General features: G+C 42.5%; 1 protein-coding gene across 2 annotated transcripts in view; it reads left to right on the forward strand.

Moving 5' to 3' along the window:
* Positions 1–16,227, forward strand: part of JAZF1 (JAZF zinc finger 1) — a 285,557-nt gene that overhangs the window by 6,112 nt on the left and 263,218 nt on the right. The gene's annotated exons all lie outside the window — the stretch shown is intronic.

The following is a 16,227-nucleotide window of genomic DNA, read 5'->3' on the forward strand; positions in this document are numbered from 1 at the left end:
ACCACACAAAATAGACAACTTACAGTAACTGAATAATTCAGTATAACTTGCTCTAGAAAATACAACATGATGTTGCTGCACGTCCTCCCAGTTAGTACCACATTCATACGGTGTCTTTCACTGTCAAGACTTAAAGCTGGAACTTTTTTTTTAATGGAAATTTTTACTCTGTTCCCAAACATTGGGATTGATAATGGAAAAGGGTAAGCTGTCACACTAAGTAGTGGAATTATTAGGAAAAAAAGAAACCCGCAAAAGAGAAATTGAGTGACATAATGAAGGCAGAAAAATTTTGGCACAATATTTTCAAAGTGATCGAGGAAAGTACAAATCAATCTGGATATTCTAATATGTAGCTCACCAGAGGAAAAGAAAGTATGTTAGTTCTGAAGTTCAACTGTGCTAATCATTTTTGGATCCTAATGCCTTCACTAATTTCAAGCCCTCATGAAACATTAAGGCAAAGGGGTCTATATAATCAAGGACCAGAGAGATGAGGTTAAAAAAAAAAAAAGGGTGTGTCTGTGAAAAGAGAATTCCCATGACCTGCGTGCATAAAGCTTGCTCAAAACTAGGACTTACAATGGTCAACTTGGGCTGTATGCTCACTTTGGTAGTAACAGGTGCTAGAAACAATAAATGTAGAGAAAGAGAAAAACTTAAGATATTGCATGGAAGAAGCTGTGGAGTACTCAGTAAAATGCAGATCTGAAGTGGGTGACCACAGTGTATGAAAGAAGCAAGAATCTTTTCTGAGCCCCTGCAGTCTGGCACAAAGGCCACCTACCCTTGCCATTTGCTAATGGCCCCAGCGTGCTTAGATTTCCACAGACACATATATTGGTAATACCTGAATTTTGCCGATAATAAAGTATTGCTGCTCAGAACAGCATTAACTTAATATCAGATATGTGTAATGTAACACTTTTACCCCCCCACGGTAATGTACCGATTAGCATCCGGTGTTGTCATGACCAGTTTTTCATTTTTGGAGATTCCTCACACTTCTTGTGCATCAGCTGTGTGAAATCATTTTTGTATTGAAAGTTAGTATGGCACCATCATATGTAGGATGTTTTGTGTAGTGTATAGAAATTAAAAGCAGGTTTTGTAGTTAGTTGCTACTTTTTCTGCCATGTAGCTTGCATGAACATATGGGCCTTTGTGTGCAATAAAACAACAATTAAACATACATACCTGTTATAAAAATATTAATAATTGTAGTTAGTCTCTTGATACAAAAGAACTAGGAAAACAACATCTCAAACTTTTAATCAACAAAATAATTCTTAATAATGATGCTGGACAAAGCCTAAAGATACATTTGTATTAAGTTTGCACCATGTCCAGTATTTCCACAGCTGTAATAATTCTTATATCAATAATCAAAATCTTTGCATCTGGTGGTGTAGGAGATACAATTATCTCTAAAGGACCTAATCTTTAGCCTTTGAAGAGTGTGGGGAGGGGAGGCCCAGGTACTTCAGCAAAGCTTTGTCTATGTTTTAAATAGTGATACTGACTTGTGATTCTTTTCAGCAGGGGTGTAGCTGCTTCTGCAGATTTAGGGGATTTGCTCCTCAATCATAGTTGCTTTGTCAGAAAGACTTTTGTTATCTAAGAGAGATCTTAAAAGAAAAACAACAATCCAACCTACTGAAAATTATGTCAAAAGTACCGTCAGTGAATTAGTATGTTTAAAATAAACTAAATTACCTCTTTTCCTCAACTTGGATGATCACTCATTAGGTGAAGATTACTCTTTTTTGTTCTGTTACTGGGCATATACCTTATATCATAGTGGCTTATATTTCAGGAGAGCATTAAAAATTGTGTTGTGTTCAGGGTGTTGTGCCCTGAAAATGTATTTTTAAAATCTCATTTACATGCACTCAATAGTCTTAATCATCCAGGCCTACAGAGCCTTCTCTCTTTTGTGTTTGCATGCCTATGTGCAATGAAACTGTTTTGAGACCCACTGAATTTTTTTATGCAGTATGGCTTGACTAGTTTTCATAGCCACTGATCTACCATCTTCTGCCACACAAGGTAGTGTTCTGGAAGATGGGACCTGCCATCTCTAGTTCAGTCCTTTTATGGTCTGAGAAAGGACTCTTTAACTGGACCAGTTCTGAATTTTTAGCAGTGCAAAACTTGTCCCCAGCTCCATCAACAACAGTTATATCAAGCAGAGAATGTAAGTTCTCTCTTATTCTGCCACCAAAGCAATTAACTTCTTTCAGCATCATGGTTTAGGTTTCAGAAGCAAAACAAGAGAGTGTAAGCTCTTTGGGGGCAAGGGAACATCTTTTTAATATGGGTCAAATTTTCAAAAGCACCTATGTGATTTAAAAGTCTAACTCACATTGAAAGTCAATTCTGTGAATGATCGAGTGAAACTCACTGGAATGTAGGCTCTTAAGTCACTTACACTGTTGAAACTTTTACCCTCTGTGTGTGAAGAATGTCTTGCACAAAGGGGCCCCCATAATGGCTGGAGCACCTATCTGCAACTGCAACACAACTAATAAGGAATAGTAAATAGGGCTTATTCTCCTAATGTTTACAGTAGCATAACTCCATATACTTAAGTTGTGTTACTCCTGATTTATGCTGGTCTAACTATAGTCAGTGGACCTATGAATTTTACATTGGTGTGAGAGGAGAACTGGACCCCAAACATTTCTTCTGATTTGGTCAGTAAAATAAGGGAAGGCATATAGGAGGAACAAAGCAGATCCTGATGTTTGTTTTCAGCCTTAATTGCATGGTGCTTGTGATGGTATCTAGAGAATGGGAACATTCTTTATGTAGTGAGGAGGTAATTGTCCCTTATTATTCAATGAATTATCCTTCGGTCACTAAAGTGCTATTGGCTTATGACTGCAGTGACCTTTTTCAAAGTTAATAGACATAGAATGAAACCCTCTTGACATCTGTTTTAACCACCCTGATTTTTTTCCAACATATTGCATATTTATATTGGCAGTGATGAAAGAAGCCAATGGGAAAGACATTTTGATTATATGCAGTTCACCATCCAATAAAAATGGCACAGACAAATCCACTAATACTCATATTTTAGTTAGTTATTGTTTGTTATCAAATACAGATAAAGATATTTACCAGATTTCATTGCATGCTCTCAAGGGTTATTGTTTTAAAAATCTATCACATCCAAACAAACTATGGCTTTCCAGATCCACCTCTGATTCCCTTGAGTTTTATTTAGGATTTGACCTTACATTATCATAAAATATAAATATTGTTACTGTCAGAAATTCATTCTACATCCATTCACGTGGAAGCTAATGGAGCTGTTTTATTTAAGGATGCAATGACATGATTTTTGTTGCTGTAACAGGTGTTCTCATATTGTGGATACCATTGATGGGATTTTTTCATGGCTTAATATTTGATCTATGTGTTTTACAGCAAAAGCAGATGAAAATAAACATTTGTAACATGTTGCAATGTCTGATTTTTTTTCTTTCGAGGATTTATGGATTTAAGGCCTGACCAACCCCTTATAGAGTCAATAGGAATCTTTCAATTGATTCCAGTGGGATTTGGAATAGGCCCCAATTGAGCTAGGAAGGAATACTGTACTATTTCTATTGACTGTTCATCATTTACAATACTGCATCCAAGTAAGTCTGGAGGTTAGACAAGGGAATGTTTGATGTCATCTTCAGTTTAACTCAAAGGCTTCATGCCACATTGCACTAGCATAGAACATATTTAATAGATAATCTGAAAAAATTTGCAATAGTGTGTTTCTCTTCCGTGGAAAAAACATAGAAAGGATCATGCCTACTAAACACAGAATGTGAGGATACTGTTAAAGGTAGGCTGTAACTCTTATGAGAAATAATATAAAGATGATCAGGCGGTGCCCATAAGATTTCTTTTTCATCTTTCACTTCGTCTTTTCTTCATGGAATATAAAAAGAGGATCACCAGTTAAACAGTTCTGTTTTCTGAGAGTGAAAAGCTTATATGGATCTGATGGTGAAAGTCTTATCAGAGGTACCTAAGGATGTTATCTTAATCCACCTTCACCTCAACTCTGTAATCAGTCTTATTTGTCATCCCTCTATACATGTATACGCTAAAAAGCCAAGCAAGTGCTCAGAACCATTTTGTGTTACGCTGTAGTGCATTTTTTATACAAAACAAATATGTGCATTGGATAGCTACCCGCTTTGTTTATTTTACAGCTGTCCTGAAAAGGTTTGTTTCCCCTTGTTAAGATACTCTTGTGAAATATGGTGCTTAGCTTCTACAAACATTAGAATCTTAATTTTTTTGTTTGGTTTTCTTCGTATGTATTAAAAATATAGTAAATAGATCATATGAGAGAGAAGAATCTGTGTAAGGAGCCTTTATATGAATTCTGCAGTACTTTATTTATTTATTTTGTATTTACTAATAGATCAGATGGAAATAAAGGGTACATCTGGTAAACCAGCCATATAAAATGAATCCTTGATCCTAAAAGGAGGTCTCTGAGCAGTTAAATGATGCATATTAGTTGTTTAGTTTTAATTATTCTATGTACAAAATATGATTATCTTGAATCTTCTGAAAAAGCTTGTTTTCTGAAAAAGCTAAAATTCACTGTACAGTAGAATGGACAAATAATAGTTCTGATCATTACACATGGTTTAATTAGTTCTTTGATATTAACTCTTTTAATAGAATGTACTCAGCATTCCCAGAATACCACTATTATCATGGTCCTTTTATTTGCTGCACAATGGAAGTAGAAATCTTGACCTAAGGCCATGCAGATGGTGCCCTAATGCTTGGTAGCTGATCATTCAGAGGCGCGTATACGCACTAAAATGCACCACTATGAGCCTATTAATGTGGTGCTTGACTTGAACCAATGTGATTTTAGTTTTGATTTTTGATGTAGTATTATATTGTTACCTGGGCTGACCAAAATTTAGAAGTTGATTATGCCTTTTAATATGCTCTCTGTGTCTTGGTATGATAATTGAGGAAGAACTAGAATTGCTGTGTTCCTGAGTAGAGTCTAGAAGGAATGAGAGAGAGAGAGTGTTCAGAGTCTTACTACAGAGGACTCATCACCTTGTTCTCTGGGCATAGTAGAAACAACATCACTTTTATAATTCAGAAATCAGAAAAAACAACCTTGAAAACAGAGTATTGTATTGCATACATATTTGATATCAGTGTGAGCACCTGAAGATTAACCTTGCTCCATTCTGTGATAGATAATGTACTCGGTGGCACCTATAAACAAAAGGACTTTGTTTCCTGTGACTGGTAATGGCTTATTACAGCCATTTCTCTCTGATATAATCCTTGCTTGGACTGTAGATTTGGATGATGCACCTTTGGTGAGTCTGCCTTTGAAAGACCATTTAGAAGCTTCACCTGGTGTAGAATTCAGATGTTCACCTAGTTGCTGGTGCTAGCTACAGAGTGTGTATTAGTAAAGGCTGCATTTGCTTTCATATGCATGTCAAAGTATTGACATTAATCCTTAAAGATCCCTGTCTTAAGTCTGGACTACTGGAGAAATTGCCTCTCCCACTATATGCTTACACGGAACAGAGGATGATATGGCAGCTATAAAAAACAGTTGTCAAGATCCAGGAGAGTGTGGGAGAAGCAAGATGATCTGATGGCAAGCTGCTGTGATAAAGCCTGGCACTTCTTTCCACTACCAGAAATGGAGGGGGGTAAAAGCAGGTGGAGCTGTGGCAGGGGCGAGAGAGGGCCTGCAGCATTCTTCTTTCTACTCTCACACCCATGGATATTTATCTGTCCAAAAGCAGGCCCCTGAGTTAGGAAGGTGGAGATAAGAGGCCAGTTGTCCAGTAGGAAATGCGCCAATAAACTTTTTGCCTTCTACCCACTTTGGAGGGTCCAGTTATAGCGTGTCAGAAGAGCCTATGACTGCACAGGCTTCGAGGGAGGAGGGTAGACGCCCAGGATTTGCACAGCCTCCCTCCAGGAGGAGGGCCTAGGGCTCGAGTCTAGTGTCATCATGAACCTTTCCTGCTTCGGGGAGGAGAGTGCATGATGTGGTTTCCTGTGTGTTCCCTTCTCCTTGTGAGCCTGTCCTTGCATCTGCCCACACTAGAGAATGCTGGCATTTCCAGGGTCAGTTCAAGCACATGGAATGCTTTTGAAACATATGACATCCATACACAATAGTGCTTCTAACAACATTACGACTGCTTCTGAATGTTGTAATTTCCCTAACTAGTTAATTCTGAATTAGTTCAATGCTAAAGTAGGTGGGAAGCATAGGCATTGTAGCTGTATCAGTTAGTCTTAGCGCTTTGTCCACCTTCAGTAACCGCGCTAGACAAGATTGCTCCTTTTTGGGGCAACCATCCAGATAGTCATTTTACGTGTATGTAATACCCTGCCTTCACTTCAGACAACTATAATGTACACCACCGCATCAGCATTCACTTCCGTGAGATTGCTCTGTTCTTGTGCATACTGCTTTCCACTTTTGGATCTGAACATTTGCTTGTCACAGAAAAGCCTCCCTGTTGTTTTGCTGCCAGCTATCTCAAGGTAGACAAGCAGGGCTTTCTTTGCTTTCTGGTCTGAGGCTATGAGTAAAGTCTCCTTTGAACTCCACAGCCTGGACACCTTGTTTCTGGTCAAGGTGTTATCGTGTCTGACTGAGTCTGGTGTCTGTCATAGAGCCAGGACAAAACTTAAGTACATGGAAGTGCAGCTTAATGAGGTATGAGACAATAATTGGATGTCCAGATTGGGAAGGCAGACCTGTCATTTCTATACTGAGTTTGAGCATTTGTTCAGCCCCAAAACATGGATCAAGTCTGAGATTATGGTGTGCAACACTGACACACTTTGTAAAGCGTCCAAGGGGAAGAAGTTGGAGAAACATAATAAGGATAGGAATAAGTAGTGCACAGCCTTTTGGACCTGCTACTGAAGGCTGCTTTTGTGGTGCAGAGTCAAAGACTTGACAGATGTGGCATGATCTTTCCTAGGATGATTTTATTGTGTATTTGGGCAGGGCACATGGTCTGACAGTTGTGTTAGTACTTCAGCGTGCAGGCCGATGTAAGGGTCAAAGTAGTTACCAGTAATGGTGGAAGTCCATCCCCATCCTCCACGCAGCAAACAACCAGGGTATGGAATTCCACCTGACAGAAGTGTCACTCCTCAGTGAACAGGCCTGATTCCTCATCCACCACTGTCACTGATGTGGCAAGTGTATCCTTGTCTCCTCCAGGTTATTTCTTGAAGTCGTACCCTCATGGTCATTGTGCATCCATAGAATCTCTTTGTGAGTGCTTGTTAGAGAGTTTATTCCTTCACTCTCCCACTTCCCTGGTCCTTCTCACATGAACAGAGAGCAACAATACCTGAAGTCCGAAGGTGCAAACAATTCAATGTTTTTTGGGGTGAACTTCCAGCAAGCTTAAATACAAGTTCCTTTTCCTTATTTCCGAATCCCAACTTACTTCCTGTTTGCCCCTAATTTATATAGTAATATTCTTAGCTATACCTTAACCAATCATTCTACTAAAATTTAACTAACCAATCCTAACATAGGTTTCAGAGGAACAGCCGTGTTAGTCTGTATTCGCAAAAAGAAAAGGAGTACTTGTGGCACCTTAGAGACTAACCAATTTATTTGAGCATGAGCTTTCGTGAGCTTGTAACATGATTATGTAACCAATTATATCCCACCACCTTAATTAGTTTACACCCAGCAAAATTAATTATACAGCAGACAGGAACAATCACAGAACCAGACAGAGATTATACAGACAAACAATAGCAAAGTGGGAACTATAATGGCAAGACAATACAGAAGTGAGGATTTCACATCCCAGTATTGATAAGTGAGTTCTTGCCAGACAGGATGCTATCAAACTAAGTTTTCTTTTACATTTTCTAGGCACTTCCCTTTCTCTGGAGCTGATAGGCACTATCAGGACAGGATTGTATTCCTAACAGCCCAATAGCACCTTCTTTCCATGTGACTACTTTGGAATGTGAGGATGTGACGGGTCGCTTCCCAGCTTATGGCTGCCTCTGTCGCTTAGCCAAAGGCCTTAGCCTAAGAACAGGGCCCCAGACTGTCACAGTAAGAGAAGGACCTTACATTGGCAGACAGTGATTTTGATTCTTTCTTTTATACCTCTAACTAGCCAAGTGATAAGAATACACCTAAATTCTTAAAGTACAGGCCTTTACAGGCAGGCCTGAATATCTATATCCTAACACTCCACCCCTTTTTTTCTTTTTCTTTTGGGATCCTCCTGCCTAGGTATCCCTGGAAAAGCATAGGACATATGGCGACACATTTCCTGATAGGGCCAGGCATCAAGGTGGAAGGTGTCGGTGCTCCATCTGTCCCACTGCCCCTTGTGTAGTACCATGCCCTGCACCTTCTCTCGTATGGGCATACTACACCTATTCCAATTAGTGTTCCAGACTTCCCAGTATAGTGGGCCCGAGAAGGTTGGGTCCGGGTTGTCTAGTACACATAGGTGGGTGGGGGGGGGCTTACTACATTACTTATAGGTTATAATTAGTGGCTGTTCTCTAGGGGGTTGTGCCCCCCTTGATCGTTTCCATATGCAATGTAACACACATATAGTTAACAATACACTAGCTGCTGTGATAATCCACAGCAACACTGAGAGTCTTGACCACTGCAGTATGGTCCAACATCCTGGCCACCACCAAAAACACTGCTTCTCCTCCTTTGATAAGGTTAAAATTTTGTCAGCGCCATCCTGTAGTGTGTATTGTGTGTCCAAGTGTTGGCGCTTGCAGCAAGTTGCTCTTGTAATCTTTGTGTACTTTTGTCCATATTGTGTGTCCATTGAATATCCACAGTGAAATTTGGTATTGTCCAAACCAATTCAACTACTTGGTACGGCATGGGGTAGTAGGTGCCGGTTCGATTGTTTACAACGATGAAGTCCACTGATCCATTGGTGCACCATAGTCCAGGTGGCAGTGTATAAAAGTTTATAATTTGGTCATACACTGGAAGGATTTTGCCTCCTAGTGTTATGTTGCAGGATTGCATACATTCCCAACAGAATACACCGTACCCCATATACATTACCCCTAAATGCCCCCCCTTTGCAATAGGCCATTGATCCTGCTCCTCCATAGTCATAGGAGAGGGGCACATCCATATTCCTCCTCTGGATATACAACTGCTTAATGTGATGACAGTCCAATTTACACCATTCCAGCCCCCCCACCTATTCCCTAGTGGCTCCCAGCGTGCTCCCCCTTCCCTACTAACTCCCATAGGGTTCAAGGGAACCACCTTATTTGCATTTCCTTCCCATGGTATCATAGTAACAATTACACAAGAACTGTCCCCACAGGTCGGGGATGTTATTTTCCGGGTAGATGGGTATGTTTTTGCAATTGTGGATAGATATGGGCTAGCCTCCCGATTTAATACTGAAGGCCATTGTTCTGACCAAGCATCTCTCATAATATCCATTAACATTATTAACTGAGCATTTTGAATACCTTCGCACACTTCTCCCCATGTTAGTCTTCTGAAGCCATCCTCTACCCATGTCAGCAGGTCCCCTGCCCAATGAGTTAACTGCAAGTTTACCTCTACTGCTGTCCTCCACCCTGTGGCAACTGCTGATAGTTGCTGTGCCATTAATTTGTTGTTGAAATTTCACATTTTGGCTTACTAATTGTTTGGTTACCCACTCGTCCCCCAGATTCCATGTACCCAGCATAGTGTTCCCCGCTGCCCACAATCCCCTTTTCCGACGACGATTCCAGGTGTGTCCCCTCACCCATGCATTGAATTGTTGTTTCAATCCTTTTATGTAATTAGGATGGAATTAGGATGTAATTAGGATACTACAATTAGGATGGATTTGGTCCACCCACCATTCCTTGGGGCGTACCACCCATGTAATAGAGTGAAAGGACACGTTAAAAAGTGCTGGCTGCACCTGCTCCCATAATGGCTCCCATACATTTGCTTGTCGGGGAATATTCTTGGCTCCAGGCTGTGGCCATTTTAAATTTGGATTCTTCCAACTTGGCATCCATATCACCTGTAGGGTTACATTCTGTAAAATGGTTAACTCATCATACACCCAGCGTCCCAAAGGGGATTTTACGCCTAATGTAATATGTACATAACAATCACACCTTCGGGGATTATCTTCCATGGAAGTACCATTGTGGTTACATATGGTAACATCACACCCTAAATGTGGGGCCCTATTTTCCCAAGAGGGTTCATTTGCTCCAGGAGACCAGAGGATTATATTCTTTGGACCCTCTGTAACAAACCACATAGCTGGGTAACTGTGTTTTCCACTATCGTTAATCATGGCAGCACCCAGGGAGTACCATGCGATATTTCCTGATAAATTTGATCTTCTCCACCTGGTTGGGATTCCCCCATCTCATCCATAAACCATATACTGACACTGCCAAATTCCTGTTGGAGTATTAGTGGTACATCTTTCTATGGGGAGATTCTCATAGTCTTCATTAGCTTTATTACCACAGGTTGCATGTGTAGCCGTCGATGTGTTTCCTCCTTTTGACACTTCACATCGTGGGATCTGAATAGAATTGGTAAATGTGACAATTGTGATTAGCACTAGTAATTGTTTCATCCAGGGCCAGGGAATTTTCATCCTTTTCTCCTTTTTGAATTAACCTGTGATACACACATAACAAAATTTACACGTCCCCTTTCCCAATCCCCTGTTTGTACCTTTTTATTTGCGTGCAGTGGACCCACTCCTGTCCTCCATTCTCTGTACCCAGTAATAGCAGACTGGGCCCTAATTGGTCAAGGACAAGATAGGGGCCCTTCCATTTAGGAGCTGGGAATGGATGGTGTTGACCTGGAATCTTGTACATCACTAGATCTCCCACCATGGGTAGATTACGCTCCCCAGGCAGGTCGTACCATGCTTTAACTCTTGCTGCTCCTTGCTCGTCTCGCCAGGCCACCGCCTGCTGTACTTGTTTTACATGGTCAATTAAAGTTAAAATCCATTCTTGTGTTAAGCCATGTGTAGTGACTTCCCCAGGTACTGGGGTAAGTAGATTTTCCCACCGTTCCATAGGCCTTCCCATGAGAGCTTCATATGGAGAAAATCCTGTGCCCTTTGATTCTCGGGCCCTTATTCTCATTAAGACAAAGGGCAGTAACTGTGACCAGTTTTTTCCTCCGACTTCCACTCCCTTTCTTAGCTCACTTTTAATGGTGCGGTTCATGCGTTCCCCCTGCCCCGCAGCCTGGGGGTGGTCAGCAATATGGAACAACTGTGTGATTCCAGTGAGGGCTGATAGCTCCCCTAACAGATCTGACCGAAAAGCAGCTCCTTGGTCTGAGTCAATCACCTTCGGAACCCCCCAGCGAGTGAATACCTCATTTACCAGTATTGCAGCAGTTACCCGGGCAGTTTGATACTTTGTGGGGAAAGCTTCCACCCACCGGCTGAAAGCATCCACTACCACCAACATGAATCGGTTTTTCCTGTGATCTGGTGGTAGGGGTCCTGTGTAATCAATTTGTATTCTTTCCCATGGTCCCCTTGGGGCTTGTCTCATTAATTCTCCCCTTAGCACCTTGTGAGGTGGGCTGTGCCTGGCACAGTCCAAACAACGTTCCAGATGTGATTTTAAATCAGCTGCCATTCCTGGCCACCAGCACAACCTTTTTAAAGTTCCCAGTGCCTCCTCAAACCCGGGGTGTCCCCCTGCCAAGCTCCCATGCACCCAGCTTAAGAAAGCCGTCCGACTTCCCTGAGGGCACAACATTACCGGTCCCTCAGTTGTTAAGACACACCAAATCCCTTCCATTAGTTCCACCTTTGGCACATGCCTGTCCCCAAGTTTCATGATGCCTTCCAGTCCTGGGTCAGATTCCTGTAACTCTCGAATTCGCCCTCCTCGATCTGTATCCACCCCGCTTCTTGTTAACACTGTGACAGGCACACCCTCTTCTGGCTCCCAGGGCCATGGGGGTGCCTCTGTTGCAGCCCGCTTGGCCTCTACATCGGCCAGATTATTCCTTTTGCTTAGGGGTCCTGTTTTCTTGTGTGCCTTTACCTTTACCACATTGATCCGTGTAAAACAGTGACTCGGCTCCTCCACTCGCTTCCACCAGGTAGCATGCTTGATTGTGGAGCCGTCTGTTGCGCTGAAATGATTATCTGCCCACCATCTCAGCACCACGAAATACATAATCTGAATCTACCACCACCCAACATTCTGGCTCAAATTTGGGATCCACTTCATTTAAAGCTGTTAGCAAGGCTGCCAGTTCTGCCTCCTGAGCTGACTTCGCTTCTAGTGAGAAACCAATGGTGCTGACTGACTCATTGCCTCTGATTCCCACAACAGCTAAGCCTGCAGTTTTCCGTCCCCCTTGATACATACAACTTCCATCCAAAAACCATACCAGTGTCCCCTCCTTTACCTGATTGGGGTTAGCCACCCGAAACACCTGATGTTGGGTTTTACCTGGGCTGTCTTCACATTGGTGTGGGGTGCCAGCCAGATGTAATCCAGCTACCCAGACTATGGGTTCCTTTAACACCTCTGCTTTAATGTTTTCTGCCGGTAGAGCCAGCAACCATTTAGCAATACGCTGCCCACTCACTTGTCCCTGTAAGATAGTGTGCATGTTTAACAGCCGCAGGGGGTCATGATGAGATCGGACTATGACTTTCTGCATTCCCGTAAGGTATTTAAATTTCCCTACCCCCCAGTAGGAGCACAACAGCACCTTTTCACACCACCCATACTTCAATTCCACAGCACTCAAAAGTCGAGAGGCAAAGGCCACAGGTCGGTCCTTTGCTCCATACTCCTGTGTTAATGCACAACCAATGGTAGTGTCTGATACCAAAGGATACAGATAAAAGAATTACTCCCCATCTGGGGAGGCCAGCACTGGAGCACTGGCCAGGTTTTCCTTTAGCACTCTCACTGCCTCAGTACACTCTTCTGACCACTCCCAAGTTGAGGCTCGGGTTAGGTCAAATAGAGGCTGGGCTATTTCTGCATAATTGGCCACAAAATCCCTGCAAAATCCAGTTAGACCCAGAAAACTTTGCAAGCTTTTAACATCCGTAGGCAGTGGCAGGGACTGGATCAGTTGCACCCGTCCCTTATCGATTTCCCTTCCCGTCTGAGACACTTCCACTCCTAAGTAGGTCACTCTTGTCTGTCCCATCTGAGCCTTTTTCCCATTGACCTTCAATCCTGCTCTTGCCAAAGCTTGCAGGACCTGCTCGGTTAGTTCCCTGTCTTCTTCCTCTGTCCCTGACATTAGCAACAGGTAGTCTACATATTGTATGCACCTTGCTGAATCCACCCCCTCCAGAGCCTGTCTCATGTATCTGTGAAAAATTGCAGGGGAGTCCCTATATCCCTGGGGTAGGACTGTCCAGCAGAACTGTCTGCCCTCCCATGTGAATGCAGTTTTATACTGACATGAGGTAGCTAGTGGCAGAGACCAAAACCCATTAGCTATGTCCAAAACAGTGAAAATTCGGAATTGGGGTCCAATACGGGCCAACATTTCAGGGTACGCTGCCACCACTGAGGCTGGTGAATTGGCCAGAGCATTTAGTGCCCTGTAATCCACAGTGAGACGCCAGATACCGTTTAGCTTCCTCACGGGCCACACAGCAGCATTACAAGGGGATGCAACTGCCCGAATCAGTCCCCTCTGTTCCAACTCCCCAATAGTTGCCCCCACCTCTGCCAATGCCTCCCGATGAATAGGGTACTGTTTCTGTGGGGGAGGGTCCCCTCCCTCCATCAGTACCTCCATGCTGCCCCTCCCACAATCCAGGTTATCCTTCGCCCACACAGGGATGTGTTCCCACCCAGCCGGGGGTGGTGGGAGGGCATGTGCCGCCTTAATGGTCATAGTGGCTACCCCCCTGACCGTCCTGCGTTTGCCCCAGTAAACACACCCAATTGGCTAAATCCAGTACGAGTCCCAGTTTGTGTAAATCTCCTGCCCCCAACAGATTAAGCATATCATTACAACCCCACATAATCTCCCCTTCCCCCCAGATTCCTTTGATTTGTCCCCGCCTCAGGGTTAACCATTTGTGATGTGTGGCATGCAGAGATTCACACCTTTGCCAACAACTTGGCTTTAGGCTGCTGCCATGTTTCCTTATTGTGTTTGTGGAAGTGAGGGTAGATGTTGAGGAGCCCTTGAGCTCCCTATTTGACAACTGAATGCCATTGTTGCAGGCATCAAAAATGTGGCCTGCATGACTGAGAGAATTCTTGCCAGTTCAAAAGCCAAATCTGTTTGTTTCTGTAAGCTGCTTACCAGGCTGGCTCCTGGTGTCTGCTCTTTCATAGACTAGTCTATCCATTGCTGCTTTCTGTATTCCATTTCTTAAGGAGCTGGAATACATGTGTAACATTTTATTTCAGTTCTACAACAATACATACTCCATGTTAACAACAACAATCTAATATCTGTATTTATATTTCCTTGTGAAATCATTAATGGGGGGAAAATAGTTAATGAGCTTGCCTAAGAATAAAGTGTTCCTAAACCAAATTGCTTGTTCATTATTTCTTCTTCTTCCTTTTTTTTTTTTTTTTTTTAAAATTTTCTGCTATAATCAATGACACCAGTTTATGTGGTGGACTGACTTGCATATTTCAGTTTAGAAAGCAAAATGATTATCTCAATATGAAAAATGTATTTGCAACAGTTAGCTTCTCTGGGGTTTTGTGGATGCATTCTTATATCATAATATTGACTTGTTGGATTTTTAATTGATTTTTTTGCCTCTAAGTTGACATTACATGATGAATTTGAGCCTTGGATGAATTTTCATACCATTCTGAGTTATAAATCACATGTTTTTTTCTTTTTTTTTTAAAACACAACTAAATCAGCCATTGCTTTGTCTGAGCTGTGCACATTTTAAACGTTGCATTTAAAAATAGTGAAACAGATATAGTAAAAGTGTGCTTTAGCTGATAGATTAATTAATGATCTGCATAAATGCTAGCAGACTGACTAGCTGTATTTTCTCTGTAAATGTGAACCTGCAAGTGCATTATTAAAAATTCCAACTGTTTTAGAAGGAAAACTCCTGATTCTAAGGCATTTCTATTTGCTAGACTCCCAGTGATTCGTGAAAAGTGCTGCTTGCATTGTTAATGGATACTCTTCATCCAACCCAACGCTTTCTCAGGGAGCTGCATGTTATAGCATTGTCTCCTTTCTACACGGAAACACTGGGAGAGGTGGCATTCTGCCCTAGCCCAGTGATACTCAGACTGAGGCTCGTGAGCTGCAAATGGCTCTTGAATGGTCTCCTGCAGCTCTTTATGATTTAAATACTGTGTGATTTAATTATTAATCAATCAGGGTACTCTTACTGTTATTAACCAATTGTAGTGGACAAAATAATAATACTTGGTCAGTCAATTTGCACGCATGGCAGGACTAAGTATTATCTAGACCAGGGGTGGGCAAACTTTTTGGCTCGAGTGCCACATTGGCATTGCGAAACTGTGTGGAGGGCCGGGTAGGGAAGGCTGTGCCTCCCCAAACAGCCTGGCCCCTGCCCCCTCCCACTTCTCGCCCCCCTCAGAACCTCCAACCCCTCCTGCTCCTTGTTGCCTGACCGCCCTCTCCTGGGACCCGACCCCCATCCAACCCCCCCTGCTCCCTGTCCCCTGACTGCTCTGACCCCTATCCACACCCCCACCCCCAGGGACTCCCATGCCTATCCAATCCCTGTGGCACATCATCATCTAGTCTCCTGTGGGCTGTAATACCTTTTCATTTTGGTTGTTGGGTTCTGTGTGTGGGTGGTGGTGTTGGCCTGTGATATCAGAAGGTCAGACTAGAAGATCTATTCTAGTGGTCCCTTCTGGCCTTAAACTCTCTGACTGTGTCTTTTCTTCTTTGGGGGTTGACACTGAGAGTCTGTGTGCAGTTGGTTGAAATTATCAATTTTAGTGTTGAGGCAGCAGCTCCAGCAGAAGCACCCTTCTGATGAATTATTTTAACTTTGGATAAATTAATCTTCTTTTGCTGATATGTACTTTATGTCTATGTACAAGTGTCTAGGAGCAGAACATAAACATGTGGAAAGAGAATGTGTCCATCATAAGGACCAGTGTGAGTGAAATGGCTTTCCAAGCACTTTTGTCCCCTGTTTGGAATAAGACCTAGGAATG

This window comes from Lepidochelys kempii, chromosome 2 (genome assembly GCF_965140285.1).
Source record: "Lepidochelys kempii isolate rLepKem1 chromosome 2, rLepKem1.hap1, whole genome shotgun sequence".
Classification (NCBI taxonomy): Eukaryota; Metazoa; Chordata; order Testudines; family Cheloniidae; genus Lepidochelys; species Lepidochelys kempii.